The sequence below is a fragment of the Chrysemys picta genome, chromosome 19 (assembly GCF_011386835.1).
Source record: "Chrysemys picta bellii isolate R12L10 chromosome 19, ASM1138683v2, whole genome shotgun sequence".
In the NCBI taxonomy this organism is placed as follows: Eukaryota; Metazoa; Chordata; order Testudines; family Emydidae; genus Chrysemys; species Chrysemys picta.
The window spans coordinates 4,574,593-4,589,243 of NC_088809.1; the positions used below are offsets into that span (position 1 = coordinate 4,574,593).

At 50.2% G+C, this 14,651-nt stretch overlaps 1 protein-coding gene and 1 long non-coding RNA gene across 2 annotated transcripts in view; one reads left to right on the forward strand and one right to left on the reverse strand.

Moving 5' to 3' along the window:
• The window catches only part of DOC2B (double C2 domain beta), a 144,337-nt gene that overhangs the window by 110,280 nt on the left and 19,406 nt on the right, over positions 1 to 14,651 (forward strand). The window lies entirely within an intron of this gene.
• On the reverse strand, positions 294 to 4,135 carry LOC122174460 (uncharacterized). The gene is made up of 4 exons (XR_006176296.2): positions 3,651 to 4,135; positions 2,734 to 2,909; positions 1,873 to 2,324; positions 294 to 389 (listed from the first exon to the last, which is right to left on the reverse strand). It is a non-coding gene; the product is annotated as an uncharacterized LOC122174460 (long non-coding RNA).

Below are 14,651 nucleotides of genomic sequence, written 5' to 3' on the forward strand. Positions count from 1 at the left end.
GCCATTATGCAAGGCAATCAGGAAACATTATGCAGGGCTGATGCCCATGTCATGAGACAGGAAGATTTAACCCTTGAGAGGAGCCTGAATGCCCTACAGGAGACTGTCCCCACCCATGCGTGCTCTGCCTTCTGATGCACCCGCACTGATGAGCACTTGAGTGATCCAGTGGTGCACGTGTGGTCAGATCAGGCACCTTGGCATACGCTCTGGAGGCCTAGAGGATTAGATCAGGGGACTGGGAGTCAGAATTTCCCGGGTTCTGTTCCTAGCTCTGCCTTTGACTCACCTGTGTGGCCTTGAAAAACAGGAATGGCTTCGTTCACCCTCGGAGAGGCAGTGTAGAGCGTAGCTGTGTAAAGCTCTTTGAGATCCATGGGTCAAGGGGGCTATGGCAGAGAAAAGCGTTGTTAGTGCTGCCAGGTTCCTCATCCAGGAGACGAATAAGCAGGAGTGTTTGTCTGTGCGCCACTTACATGGCCAAGCACCTACACTTCTAGGGCATGTTACTGTAAATTTCCCGGTGGAAGCTGGGGTGTAGTATTTTGCATACCAAGCACTGAGTGGGCGAGGGGAAGTGGTGCAGGGGTGGGGATCTCGGGATGGGAACGCTGACATGCTATGGTGCTGAAGGGGTTAGGAAGGCAGCAGAATCTTCTCAGTGAGGGGGAGTGCGGGGGTCCGTGCACTGTAAAAGCACCAGAGGAGCTGCTGGGTGAATGGAGCCTTGAACGATTGGGAGGATGGTTAGCAGAACAGTGTGCATGGAGTCCCCCATCCCCACTCCCAAACAGCACGTGGTGTAATGCACCGTGCCTGGGAAAGGTCGCGGAGGGTTTGGCTTTGCATCGCTCCAATCTGGCTCCCTCATTAGTGCCCTGCAGTGGAATAATGAGTCGCAGCTTCCCTTTCATTTGTTCCTGTCCAATTCCTGGAGCAGCAGGGGCCTGGGAGTCTGATTCGGAAGCTGCGTGAGACTGTCAGCAAAGCTGGGGGTAATTATCTCCAGGGGCAACAGATTCCCCACCGCAGGGGTCTGCCCAGCACTGCTGTTTGGCTGGGAGGCTTCCCATCATCACCCCATGGTGGCTGACAGCTACAAGCAGCTGCAGTGATCCAGTGGCAGTGGGGGGGCGTATGTTTGTGGAGCCCCAGCACTGCGGTTTCCTCCCTCTCTTTCATATCAGGGGCCTCTGACTGTTGAGAAGGGAGGGGAGAGTTTGGGGGAATAATTGAGATGTCTAATCTTGATTAGGGCCCTAATTAATTCAGCAAACCTGATAGTTTGCATAATACGAGCTCATTACCCTGTGCCAGGGAAGCCTGGAAAGATTTAGTCCAAAGAATAAATCAGGCCAGTTCCCTCCCTTACGTAGATTTTAAAGCATAGCATGGGCTATGCAGCAGGCTGGTTTTGAGTTGGGGGTGAAGGCCCGTGCCTGTGAAAGGGAGACAGCAGCGAATGGAGCCAGACACGATGCAGCAAACTTATCCCCCCTTTCCCCCCACGTTCTCTGAACGTTCTTCGCTCCTGACCAGCAGCCCCCCGGCTGTTCCAGCCCTGGGCTCTCCCCTGCACCCGTACCTTTGCCGATGCTCCTCAGTTGTGTCCCACAGCCACTCCCGGGATCCCTGCCAAACATCCACACAGCTCTGCCAAAGCACCTCCCTCCTAACCTCCACCCCATTGCTGTCCCAGCCCTGAGCTTCCCCTGAGCACAAACTTCCCCATGTGTCGCCGGGGGGGGGGGGCTGTGTGATGTGCAGAAGTATCTGCTAAGGACAAGGCTGGGGCCAGGACACACCCTGTTATTGTGAACTGGGAGCGAACTGGGCAGGATATTGAAGCCCTGATGTTAGAGTGAATCTTACCTCGGGGCCTGGGCAGGGGCTAGGGGGACTGGGAGCCGGACATGGAGCCTTTTAGCTGCTGGTTCCAAGTAAGAACTCGTCCGTTCAGGGTCCCGTCACAGGCAGGTGCCTCCTTTCTGGTTTACGATTTTGGCTCCTGCTCAGTTTCCCGCCTCCTTCCTCCAGGGCCCCAGGCCAGTGGCCATCTCCTCAGTGATGCAGGGCTAAGGGAGCAGCTGGTGATTGTGAGTAATCAGGACAGCACTGGCTAGGGAAGCCGGAGGAGGACGCGGTGATTTCTTTGCTTGCGACTCGGCATCTGTGAACTGGACACATGGCTGGTCCCTTCTACAGCCTCCGGTTCCTGCTGCTCCTTTGTCCTGTCTGCCCCCAGCCCGATCCTCTCACCCGCCTCTTCTGTCTTCTCTGTTGCCTCGGACACCTCCCAGGGCAGGGATGTGTTTGTGCAGCACCTAGCATGGGGGAGCATCGGTAGTTTCAGACATCCGGTTCCTGTTAGATCTGAATGGGCACTGGGCATCCCCAGCCCCTGAAAGTCTCACCGATAGCAAACCAGGGAGGTGTGCGTGTTTCAGGCTGCGCTGGGCGTGATGCAAGAAGTCTGCAGCCATTAGTGCAATCGTGTATGCTGATCCCAGTTCAGGGTGGTTCATGTGCAGAGACGGGGCGGGGGGTGAGAGGTGGCCTGAGATAATCAGCCAGGCTGAAAAAAGCCAAAAGCCCTGTATCCCTATGATCTCCCCCACCCCACCCCGCCATGGTGCATGGGCAGGCAGTGCGTAGTGCCCCAGTTCAGAATGATGCTCCCCGCCCCCCATCCAGCTCTGTCCCACCACTTAACAAATAATTGGATCCGCTGACCTGTAAACAGCAGGATCTGTAGACATCAGAATTGTCTCTTGGCAGGGGCACGCGGCTGGCCGAGTAGATGGGCTAACGGGGCCTGTTGGAGAGGGTAGCTTGCATTTGCTCATGTCAGAAATACAGCATTGCTGAGACGTGAACTTCCTCCTAGCTCGCACTGTGCCTATTGGGTCCTTAAAAATTTGATTAAGATGATGTTAAAAAAAAAAAGTGAACAGAGTTTGAGCATAGAAGTTTCTGGTTATCAGGGAATAACGTACAGATTATCAAGGGTGCAAAGTTTGGTTTAAGATCGGGTGGCATAAGGAATACATAATCTGCAATGACCCCGATTGGGGGTAAAAGGTTGATGGGTCAAAGTACAGACATTGAGATATGAGGGTACGAAGTTCATAGAGTGGCTATGTTCGGGTGTGGAGTATAATGAGTGGATATGATGATGAGGATGGATTGCCCCTCATTTGGTGAGATTTAATGTTCAGGGAGTTTATGGTTCCAGTTCATATGATCCAACGGAGAAGGTCTCTTGGTCCCTTTCTCGTAGTGGGAGAATGGCATTCTCCCCCTCCTGTGTCCTTGCCCATCAGGGGGTGCACGGACACCCAAGAGGGCCAGGGCAGACTGTGCTACTGAACGTGCGGTGTGTTAGAGGCGGGGCCTAAAGAGCCCATGGTATTTTTATTTGTGCAGAGCAGGTGTGCTCACCCCAGAATCTATGACTCAGTCCCAAACTGGGCAATTACATTCTGCCTCAAGACAGAGGCTTCCTGTCCTAATTGGAGGTGTTGCTATGCACAACTTAGCAGCTGGTACGTTTCACTCCAGAGGTGGCTGCATTTCAGCCAGTGCATGAAGCGATTCCTGTGTATGCCAATGTTGAGGTTTGCAAAATGCTATATAAGGCGTCAACTCACCAGTTTCCTGAACAGAGAAGCAGGTGATCGTGATCTGTGGGAGGCACCAGACGTACTTGCACCTCGCTCTTGGGCTGGCCTGTTGGCACATTTCCTTTTTGTCTTGCACCTTGAGAGCCTGTGATCATTCGTTGGGAAAGAATTGTTATTCAGTAAAGCCAGACCCAGCTTCTTGCCTTGTAAAAGACTGATGTGTAAAGGCTGGAATGCAGCCCCCGCCCCTGGAGAAATGGTCTGTTTGAGCGGAGCCGGTGTACACCCACATGCGCTCCCTGACCTCATTGCTATTCCACTCCATGCTTGTAGGGTGACAGAGCGCCTGCAAGAGCCTTTTATGTGAATTCCCCAGTGGTCATTATCCTCCTAGGGGAATAGCTTCCAAAAAATAGGCTCTCCCCCAGGGAAACCACGCCGGTAACGTCTGGAGAAGGTACAAACCATTTGTGCACCATAAACTCAACATGGCTAAATTACAGAGACGTGAATTGAGATGCTTCTTTCTCTCTTGCTGTGTCAGAGAGCAGGTGCAGCACGCAGCGTTCTCACTGGATTGGCTTTTATTTCCTTCCTGCCAAAGGGATTCTGCAAACCATAATCAAAACGAAAAATAAAAAGGCCCAGGCCAGGGTCCGGGGGAACGCCAACCCTAGGCATGCGGGCCATAGAGTGCTGGCCTGGGGTGGATGGCTCTGTGACAGCCATCATCTCGTCCAACACCAGGGACTGAGCGAGGGGCCAGTGCTAAGCTCATGAGACTACAGCTTGAGCTAAAGAACCAGGCTAGCGCTAGAGCTGTGCAGACCCTATACTACAGTTTGTGAACGCTGACCGGGGGTTACATCTGCGTGTGTATGTACAGTAAGCTGTGCAGGGCAGGGGCTGTCTCTAGCGTGTATGTGTACGGTGCTCAGCACAACAGGGCCCCGAGCTCTAATCATGACCTTTAGTGCTACCATCATATTAATAACGGGAGCTGGGTAGTGCTACCTAACACTCTGTAGCTCTCACCATATGTGATCAGCCCCCTCCAATGCACGGTGCTCAGGTGTAATGACATTTTGTGGTTCCATATTGAGAGACAATTATATGTCAGTAGCAAAACCAATCTCCATAATGGCTCTGTACAGGCAGTGATGCAAAGTGTGAGCAGCCTAACCACTTCTAATTACATGGGAATACCTCTTGGTCATCTCGCCATTTGTACTGCAAACACTTGCCCGGCGATCTCGCTCAGTGGGGTTGCATACTGATAGGCCCCTATCAATCCAGTCGCCCCGGTTTATCCCTTAAGGAATGCATTCCGGGGCGGGTAAGCAGGATTGCTTTCTAACAACGACTGATGTTTCCACTCTGAAAGGAAGAGAGACTTATAAAATAGGGGATGATGCTTGTCTGTCTCACGTGGAGCTGCGTGGGTTAATTATTGCGGGAGAGTTTGGAATCACTGGGTGAGGGTCTCTGGCCTGTGTGATGCCCCTTTTGGCCTTTGAAATTTTTCAAATCCATCTGTTGGAATTGTGCATCCAATTCTCATAGGAAATTAAGAGGAACTGGGGGACCAAACCCTATAGCTGGTTTGGAAATTTCAGTTTGTGAATTTATGCTCAGCACCTGGAGATTCCAGCCTCAGGGTGGAAGAGGCTAAAGGAATACAAAGAACATAATGTCTGCCAGATTCTACAGTTGTCTTAGAAAAATGCCACCCTATCACTATGATATTGGTGGGGGATACCCCATAGCTATAGTCTAACAAAAACAATAGCTTTCTGAGGCTCTTCACCTCAGATAGTAGATGGCGCCCCATTCACCAAGGCACGAATACTCCCGCAAGACAAGGAAGAAGTTACACCCTATCAGCCAGAGAGAAGCTGTAGTTCTACCTTTGCTGCTGATGTTTTGTGTGGGCTTGAGATGGACGATAACACCAATGGGTCTCCTTGACTACCTTTCTGTGAGATTGGTCGGCCTTGGCAGCTTTCATTCTGTGCGTGGTTCTGAATGCTCTTGTGTCTACCTGGAGACAACAGAAAGGGGAACTCTGTGCATAGATCAAGTGCTGCTTGGACAAAGATAATTGTTTCCAAGAGTGATGGGAAAACAGATGGAAAAGCAGGTACAGAGTGATTCATCCTAAGAGGGCATCGCAAGAGAATGGGAGCAGAGGGGGAGGAGGGTTTGTCAGATCGCATGGGAGACCTTGGACTGTGATGCAGGAGAGAGTTTATAAGTTTCATCTTTACACTCTGTAGATAGCCACTCACTTGGACAAGCACCTATACTCACATGGGAATTCCCAGACTGGATCACACTAATGGTCCATCTATCCCAGCACCAAGAGAGGTGAGCACCAGCTGCTTCAGAGGAGGATGAAAGACACCCTGCAGTTCTGGGATAACCAGCCTTCAGGGAGTTTCTTCCTAGCCCTAAGAGTGTTTGGATTTCCATGTCTCTGCCATTTGTTACTCTTACTGCTGGTGATAATTCCAAAACCAGTGTTCACAAAGGTGAATCAGAAACAGATCCCTGTCTGCTGAAAATCCTTGGCAAACAATGACTTCACATGCAGAAATCAGGAAGGTTCAAAAGCTGTTATGACCAGACATAAAGGTTAAATTCACTGGGCTATTTATTTGCATCCCCATCTACTTACCCTGTAAGATTTGTTCCCATACAAGGTTCTGGATGATGATGAGTCTCCTGAGAAATATTTTTTTTCCTTGCAGAATGTAATGACAAAATCAGCAAAGTGGAATAGCCAAAGGGTCATTTGTAGGTGGGGTTCATTTACACTGGTGCCGGCCCACGATCGTCATTGACGGGCATCCCGGTCTTATCTCCTTCTCCCACCCCCAGCAGTGGAAAAGGTGAGATGGAGATAGCTCAACATGGCCACTTTAGGAGAATGTTCCACATTGTCTTTACTGTACAAAAAGCCTTGTAGCCCAGCTGGTATGTGTGAAATCAGTGTGGAGAATCCTGCTCCACTTCCCAGTGTCAGTGGGACACAACCACTGTCACAAACTGCACTAATCAGCCCCTGTTGCACAGTCTCCTCTGAAGACAAGGACTGAATGAGCCAAGGGAGACTGAGCTTTCCCTTCTGTCAGCCCTAGAGGGAGCCCTCTAGATGGGCCTTGAGGAATGTTGGCAGGGCAGGGTTGTGAGTGGCTCCCACTGCCTCTGGCTACGGCTACACTATGGGACTACGTTGGTGTAGCTACAGCATTCAAGGGTGTGAAATTTAGTGAGTGATGTAGCTATGTTGATCTAGATTATAAGTGTAGGCCTCTGTCCTGTGACTCAGTAAAAGACTTTGGTTGCCAGGTCTGTCCGTCACTAAACTCACAGCAGAGCAATAAATGCTAATATGTTCTGGATGGGCTTTTTGTTTAAATGCAAAAGACGGAGGGGTTTGGAGAAGGAGACAAAGTAGATGTTGGCAGAGCTGTTGAGATGTGACTGCACTTTGTTTTACCAGCACAGTTCCAATGCCAGGAGTAAAGAGAACACGCTCTCTGTCTGTGTCCCAGCCAGTGTTCCCATTATTCATGGCTTGGCTTTGCAGCAAACAGCCCTCAGTGTTGTATTGTTGCTCTTCCGCAGTAGGAACATAGACATTCTCATCTAGTCTAGCCCAGGGGAGGGGTGAAATGTTGAGAGCAAAGTGGTGAAAAGCAGAGTCCTTTAGAGAACAACTGAATCTGAGCCTTTGTGTTGTGCTTTGCTTCTAGCCACTACAGTGATAGGTGCCTTAGAAATGCCTCTGATAGATAGGTGGGGTCAGCTTCTCAGCAGTGCTCAGCACCCAGCCGCTCCGGTTGTGACATTCCTGGCTAGCTTTTTAAAGAATTCCACACCCAGCGTGCATCCCATGTGCTGCGCTCTTCTGCAAATCTGGCTGTTTATTCTGGTGCCTAAATGAGAGCTGAAAATCTCACCCTCTGTGCCCAAGCTGGGCACTTGTTCCCTCGATTCTTTCCCATTCACTCTGCGAATTCCATGGTCACTAGACAGAACCCTGTCCAAAACTACCTGTGGTTGTTTCCCTGCTCTGTGGAACTTGAAGAAACAAATGCACTTTCTCTGCTTTCTTAACTGGTCACATACATTCTCAGCCTCCTGTATTTCTTCTAGGTTTTGCATTTGTGATCCCACTAGCTCAGCCGTTGCCTGGCTCCTCTCCTTCTACCATAGCAAAAAGCAGGACAGTTGCTACCTTGTGCCACTCTAGGTCTTGCAGGCAAGACTCGCCACAGAACGATGCGTGTGCCTGTGCTAACCTGGCAGACTGTGCCTTTACCCTCTAGACCAGGCCTGCACAACATGTGGTCCGGGGGCCGCATGCGGCCCGCGTGGGCTCACTGTGCGACCCGCGGGGGGTGAGTAGGCAAGTGACGGGTGAGGGAGGGGGGCTGAGGAGGCGAGCGGGTGGGCAGTAGGTAGGCGAGTCGGGGGTGTGGGGGGCTGAGGAGGTGAGCAGCGAGTCAGTGGCTGACCTGTTCTACTGATCTGGTCTGGCTCCCATCCCCTCTCCAAAGGTTGCAGCTGTCTGAAGGTGCCTGCCTTCCATGCCTTCCTCATTCACACCTCATTCATTGAACAGGGCAATGATTACCAAGTGGGGGGAAGATCTTATTCTACTTCTAGCAAAAAGACATTTTTTTTTACCTTAATTATACTACCTTAGAGGCCCGCTATAACATATTACCAAGGTTCAATACCGCTGTTTCGGTGGGGCAGCCATGGGGAAGGAGGGTTTGTTTCTGCGGGGCAGGTGGCGCTGGGGTGAGGGGTTGTTTTGTTTTGGGGGAGGCTGGGTGGCACTGGGGGGCTTCCATGGGGCAGGCAGTGCTGGGGTGGTGGTGTTGTGTTTCAGGGGGGCTGGGCGGTGCTGGGGGGGGGTTCAGCGGGGCCAGGGGGTTTCGGCCCTCAGCTGTTTTCTTTGGAGTAATATGGCCCTCGCCGCTTTACGAGTTGTGCAGGCCTGCTCTAGACCTTTTCAACCTGCAGTACGTGGGCCCCAATTCAGAGGCATGGCTGCTAGGTCTGTACAAAATGTAAACTGAGTTCAGTCTGGCCAGCCTATGTTTGGAAACTCCACCCCCACATAGTTGAAATTAACTGATCTCATTAAGATATGCAAATGAGGACATCATGGTAGCAGATTGCATTTCTTTACAAGCATATTATTCCCCAGTGATTATTTTACAGCGCATCAAAATAATGTACATGCAAACCTGCCTTGTGTAATTTAATCCTCTGTTTCTTGCTCTTTTTAACCTTCACATTTAATGGCTGCTAATTTATTTAGGAGGTGGAGAGGGGAAAACAAAGTTCACCAGATTCCCTGGGCTTGGGATTTTTATTACAGGTGGGAGTTTCTAAGTACCTACATGATTTAGAAGCCCAAGTGCCAATGAAAATCCATGGGGATTTGTATTCCTAATCCCCTGTAGCAGGATGAGAAGTGTTATCAAAGTTATGCCAGAATCTGAACACACGCTTCTCTCCTTCTCCCCTCTCCAAATGCAGAAGGAGTTGATCAGATGTGTCCATGGTGGGTGAATTTGCAGTCCCAGTCTATGGCCTTGCCTACATTGGAGTTTGTCAGGGTTACTTATTATTTATTGTTTTATTGCTCTAGCGCCTAGGAAACCTAGTTATGGACCAGGACCCCGTTATGCTAGGGGCTGGACAAACCGGACAAAGAGGCAGTCTCTGCCCCAGACAGCTTCCAGTCTAAGTATACCTGTACCATCAAAACCCCATGTGTAGAGAATTTGCACTGGTGAGTGGAATCAAGGGTCAATTGCCATGGTACTAATTGTGGTTTAGGAAGGTTTTTCCTGTAACGGGGGCTAATTCCCAGTGTAGGCAAGGCCTGTCTAATCCAGGCGCCTGTGAGTCCAGCTGTCGCTTAGTTACAGACACAGCACTTCATGATGTCTCCAAATAGAGCTGTTCCTCTCCAAGGCAGGCAGAGGAGGATGGGACGCCCATTAACTATCCGGAACTCTTCCTGCAGCACGATCCCATTAGCCCATTAAATGGCTTTATTCTCCAGGCCAGCTGTGTGCAGGTCTGACCGTCCAGATGAAGCCATTATGTGCTGTTCCCTCTTTTCCAAATGACTGTCTTCTCGAGTGTGATTAATGCTGTACTTTAGCAAGGTGGGGTGGCTGTCTTTAAATAAGCAGAGCTTCGAGTATTGCTAATAAATGGGATTGAGCTGTATCGTGTGCGCTGCCTGCTTTATTCAATACTGCCTGCCCTGGTACCTTGGTGTGGCCAGGACTGTCTCTGTTGTTGTTTATCTGTATTCTGGTAGTGTGTGTAGGCCCTCGTGGGGTGGGGGACCCTATGGTGCCAGGCGCTTTACAAACATAGATTTAGACAAGTAACAAAATAAACAACACGCCAACATTTTCTTCTGGGTTAGTTTCCCCCATGGAAAGTGTGTGTGAGAATTAGCCAGTCAAATAGCAGAGTTGGCTGGCAGTAATTAGTGCTGGGTATTAGTAAAAAAGCAGTACTACAGCGATCCCCCAGTACCTGGCAGGCTCGGTCCAGAAAAGTGCTGCAGGTTAGGCCAAGCCTGTGGAAGTTTTCTAAGCACAGGTCTGCACAGTGCTTTACCAGACATGATGTAGATTTTTCCTTCCCACCCCACCACAGATGTCAGTGCTGCATGCGGAGGTGGGAGCTATGTTATTATTTCTGACTTGTACTGCCCATCAGACTGCAGCACGTTTGAAAAGACTCCAGCCCCTGTTCCCGAGCAGGATCAGGGCCCCATTGTGTTAGGGGCTATACTATACACACAGAAGGACAAGGCTCTCCCTGCTCCAATATAATTCCAGTTACCCAATTCCCTTTATCCGGAAATCCTAGTCATCCAAATCCAGTGTGTCCCCCATGAAGCCCTATGTTACTTAGTCACCTGCTAATAACTTCTCAATTAGCCTCTTAGCGCCTGTTAGTGCTAATCAATGGCTTTGTATTTGTACAGTAGATGTGAGCAATAACTGAGGCTTGGTCTGCATTACCAGAGCAACTAGTTTTATCAGCCTAACTCCCAGTGTAGATAGCGCTATGTCCACTGCAGGGCTTCTCCTGCCCATGCATCGCCGCCTCTCCGGGAGGTGGAGTGCCTATGTCGCCGGCAGAAGCTCTCCCATCGGTGCTGGTAACATCTTCACTAAGTGCTACAGCAGCGCAACTGCAGCGCTGTAAGTGCAGACAAGCCCTGAGACCTGTCCCATTTTAGCAACAACAGGACCACTGGCAGGACAGTGTCAATAAAGTTAGTGTTTTACACGTTAATACAGTACAAAGTGTTAAATAAATGTCAGCATTACTCCCTTTATTTCTGTATCAGTGAAATGGCTGTATCAGTTCAGCCTGTCATCCACTATCAAACCTCTTATCTCAGTGACAGGGACCATACCTCGATGGCACGTTCTGTGGCTGCTCTTTCTCATGGTCTGCAGTTCCCCACAGACAGAGACCTGTGGGCATCAACCTTCAGTTGCCACAGGGAGATCTCAGTAAAAATTTCAAACCTGCCTTGTTGGTGGGGGAGGCCACCCCATCCTTCAGGTGGTAGGGCTCACAGGGAATGGGGGGTATTCAGATGCCTGTCGCTCCCTGTGCCACTTCAGTGGGGCACAAGGATGCACATAGGGCCACCAAGAGGCTCCAGAATAGCTCCTAGCTTTCTGCCTCATCCCTTCTCCCTGTTCCTCTTCTCTCTTCCCTCTGTTTAGTGCCCCCCCCCCCCCGACTGTAATTGTAGCTCTAATCCCTTCCCGCCCTCGCCTGGATCTCTCCCCCGACCCAGGGCGGAACTGGGCAGGAAGAGGCATGGTGGGAGTGGAGCGGGGCTGGTAGAGGCAGGGCAGGGGTGGGGACTTGGGAGAAGGGGTGGGGTGGGGGCAGGGCCTGGGGCGGAGCGCAGGCAGGAAGAGGTGGCCTGTTCTTCTTTTTTTGAATTTTTGTTGATTGCCCATGACCTGTCCCTGACTTTACTAAAAATATCTGTGACAGAATCTTAACCTTACTCATTAGCAATCCTCCAATCATCTGGTACAGAGGCCAATTTAAGTGATAAGTTACATATGACCGTGTGCTCCTGACATTCAGAGTTGGCTTTGTTTCAGGAGGCAGCTGCTGCTGGACCAGTCAGCCCAGCTGTCTATTGGCAGATTGTGAAGTGGCCTCCGGGTCAAACATTTGGGCCAGGGTGGATCTTACCACAGTGGGTTGCCCATCCCTGATGCAGATCTTGTGGACAAAGGAGCCCAGTTCTATTGCACAAGCTGTTCAAACCATCTCTCACCCCAGCCCTTTAATGCACCATTAACCATCAACCCTATAGTCCCAAACTGGTTTCAGAAGCAATGCGCTGAACGGGCAAGCCCCTCCTCTTTTCACCCTGGATCTGATCAGATATTTCTTCCCAGTGCTCTGTTGCAGCTAAGCTCGGTAACATATTGTAGCAGAGTGAGCAGGGCTTCAAGTGCCAGCTCTTTGCTGGAGATTTTGCCGCACTGTAACACACCGCATGCCCTTTGCAGGAGCACACAAGTGCTTTGCTTGCTGACAGATGCCATCTAAATAGGAATCTTTTCCCATTCCAGAGATGTTGCTGTCTGGCTCCTGGCACTGATCCCACCAGCATCAGACTGGGTGTTTTGATGTTGAATGAAAGCAACCGTGCTATGAACTAGCATGAATGAAAAATTCTTTTTTATTTGATCCCCTTAGCATGACTGCAGTTTATTGGAGGGTTGGGAGGCTGGGGAGGAAAAGCTCACCAGCTGTGAAGAGCAGAAAGTGAATGCAGTCTCTTCCAAACTCAGAGTCATTCCTCCAGGCATACCAGTGGAAGGACCAACTAGTGAACCACTGCATTAGCTGCCTTCGGTAGGATATTCAGTTTGGTTTATAAAAGGTGACTGGCTTTCAAGCACAGCAGCAGCAGCATTCCTGGTGACTCTCCTTGTCCTAAAAACACCAGTCCCTCTCCCTCTCCCTCTGAGACATCAACAGAATGCCCCCAACATGGCTCCCTTGAGCCCCCTGCGCAGTGATGTAATTGGGCCCCCAAAGACTGGGCAGCAGCAACAGCTGAACAAAGGTGGAAAAGTTTCCACTATCAGACCAGCGGATACAGTGTATGGCATGTGCGTGCGTCCATGCACTCCTGCCAATAGCTGTGCCACCAGTGGAGTCGTCGTATTCAGGGACTATTGGGAAATCTAGGAGTGGGTTAGTAGGCAGAGGCCATTGGAGCTGACCTGGCAAACCTTCTGCAAAGAGTAATTAGGGGCCTAATCAGTTTTTGCTCTAGTGATTTTCCCACATTGGAAGTATGTGGGAGCAAGTTGTGGGTCCCCTGATGAGTAAGGGCTGTGGCAGCTCTCAGGGGGCCTGCAACCAAGACATCAGGGATCTGGCAAAACGAATGTACTTCCAAGATGATGATAGGTGGGCTCTGATGCAGGAGCAGCAACCTTTTCAGATGCAGGGCAGTTTTTTTCTCCAAGAGAGATAATAAAATCAGTGACTCCTTCATCTGCTGGAGGGGATGGTGGGTCAGGGTTAGCGATGCTCTTGGCTCCATCAGGGAAGAAAAACCAGGGCAGTATTTCAAGCAGAGCGTTTTTAGCTTCAAGAGTTATGATTTTTCAGGACCAGACTTCTGGAAGAGTGAAGTGCTGGGTGTAGCCAGAGAAGTGCACATATAAAATGGCACCTCCTGACTGAGCAGATCCACTCCTTGTGGGGCTGAAGCTAGACCTGGCTCCGACAGGCTGCTGTGGAAATGTCTAGGAACATGGAAATTGCCAGACAGAGTCAGATCCAAGGCCCCGCTAATCCAGTGTCCTGTCGCAGCCAGTGGCCAACACCAGCTGCTTCAGAAGAAGGTATAAGAACGCTGCAGTGGTCACATGGAGAAATCTGCCCCCATGTAAATCCATTCTCTCATACACCTCTATCCCAATATAACCCTGTCCTTGGGAGCCAAAAAAACTTACCGCATTATAGGTGAAACCACGTTATATCAAACTTGCTTTGATCTGCCGGAGCGTGCAGCCCCGCCCCCCTGGACCGCTGCTTTATGGCGTTATATCCAAATTCATGTTATATCAGGTCGCATTATATCGGGGTAGAGGTGTACTTAGAGATTGGCTTTTGCCTTGAGGCATGGGGTTTTATATCTGAACATAGCAAAGGAGGCCGGAAAGAAATCTCCTAGTGCAGGGGCAATGTGTCCCCCAGGGGGTGTGCAGGGATAGAAGGAGCATGCCTGGAGCACTGAGCACTACAGGGATTTTGTATAGGCATCCCAAGAGGGTGGAGGCTGCTCTTACGCTTTGGGTCTGAAAGTTAAGCACATGCTTAAGTGCTTTGCTGAATTGGGGTTCAGTTGGAGTGCACCTGGTTTCAGGAGAAGTGTTGTTCTATTCAGGCTGGCGCGTCCCTTTAAAATCAAGATTTGAAGCTGTTTTGCTGTGTGGATCGTGTCTTTGTTCTAATGGAACAAGGAGCTCAGCTTTTCCTCTGCAGGTGGGCTGTGCATTCAGCTAACCTGGTGCATACTTGGGGTGGGGAAGAAACTAGCTGTTGCTCCAAGTATCCTGTTCATTTGGCATGTGCTCATGGTCAGGAGTAAACAACATAATTCAAAAGGCAATTACAAAGCTAAGAAGAACTAAGGAAAACATATTCTTTCTTTTGAAATCAATCTCTCTTCACAGCAGCCTGGAAACCTCCATCTCACCTGGAAGGTTGAGTGTGTGGGGGTGTTTTTAAGACAGTCTATTCTGTGAAAGGCCCTGTACTGCAGACGTGTTTTGTACCAGTCCTGTGACAGTTCTGATTTTTTTTTTCTTGTTGCTGCTTCAGCTTTTGCTGGTTTCTCTGCTGTGTGTGCGTCCTGCCAGCCTCAATTTTAAATCACTGTTTGTGTGAGAGAGAAACGCCCAGGACTCGACA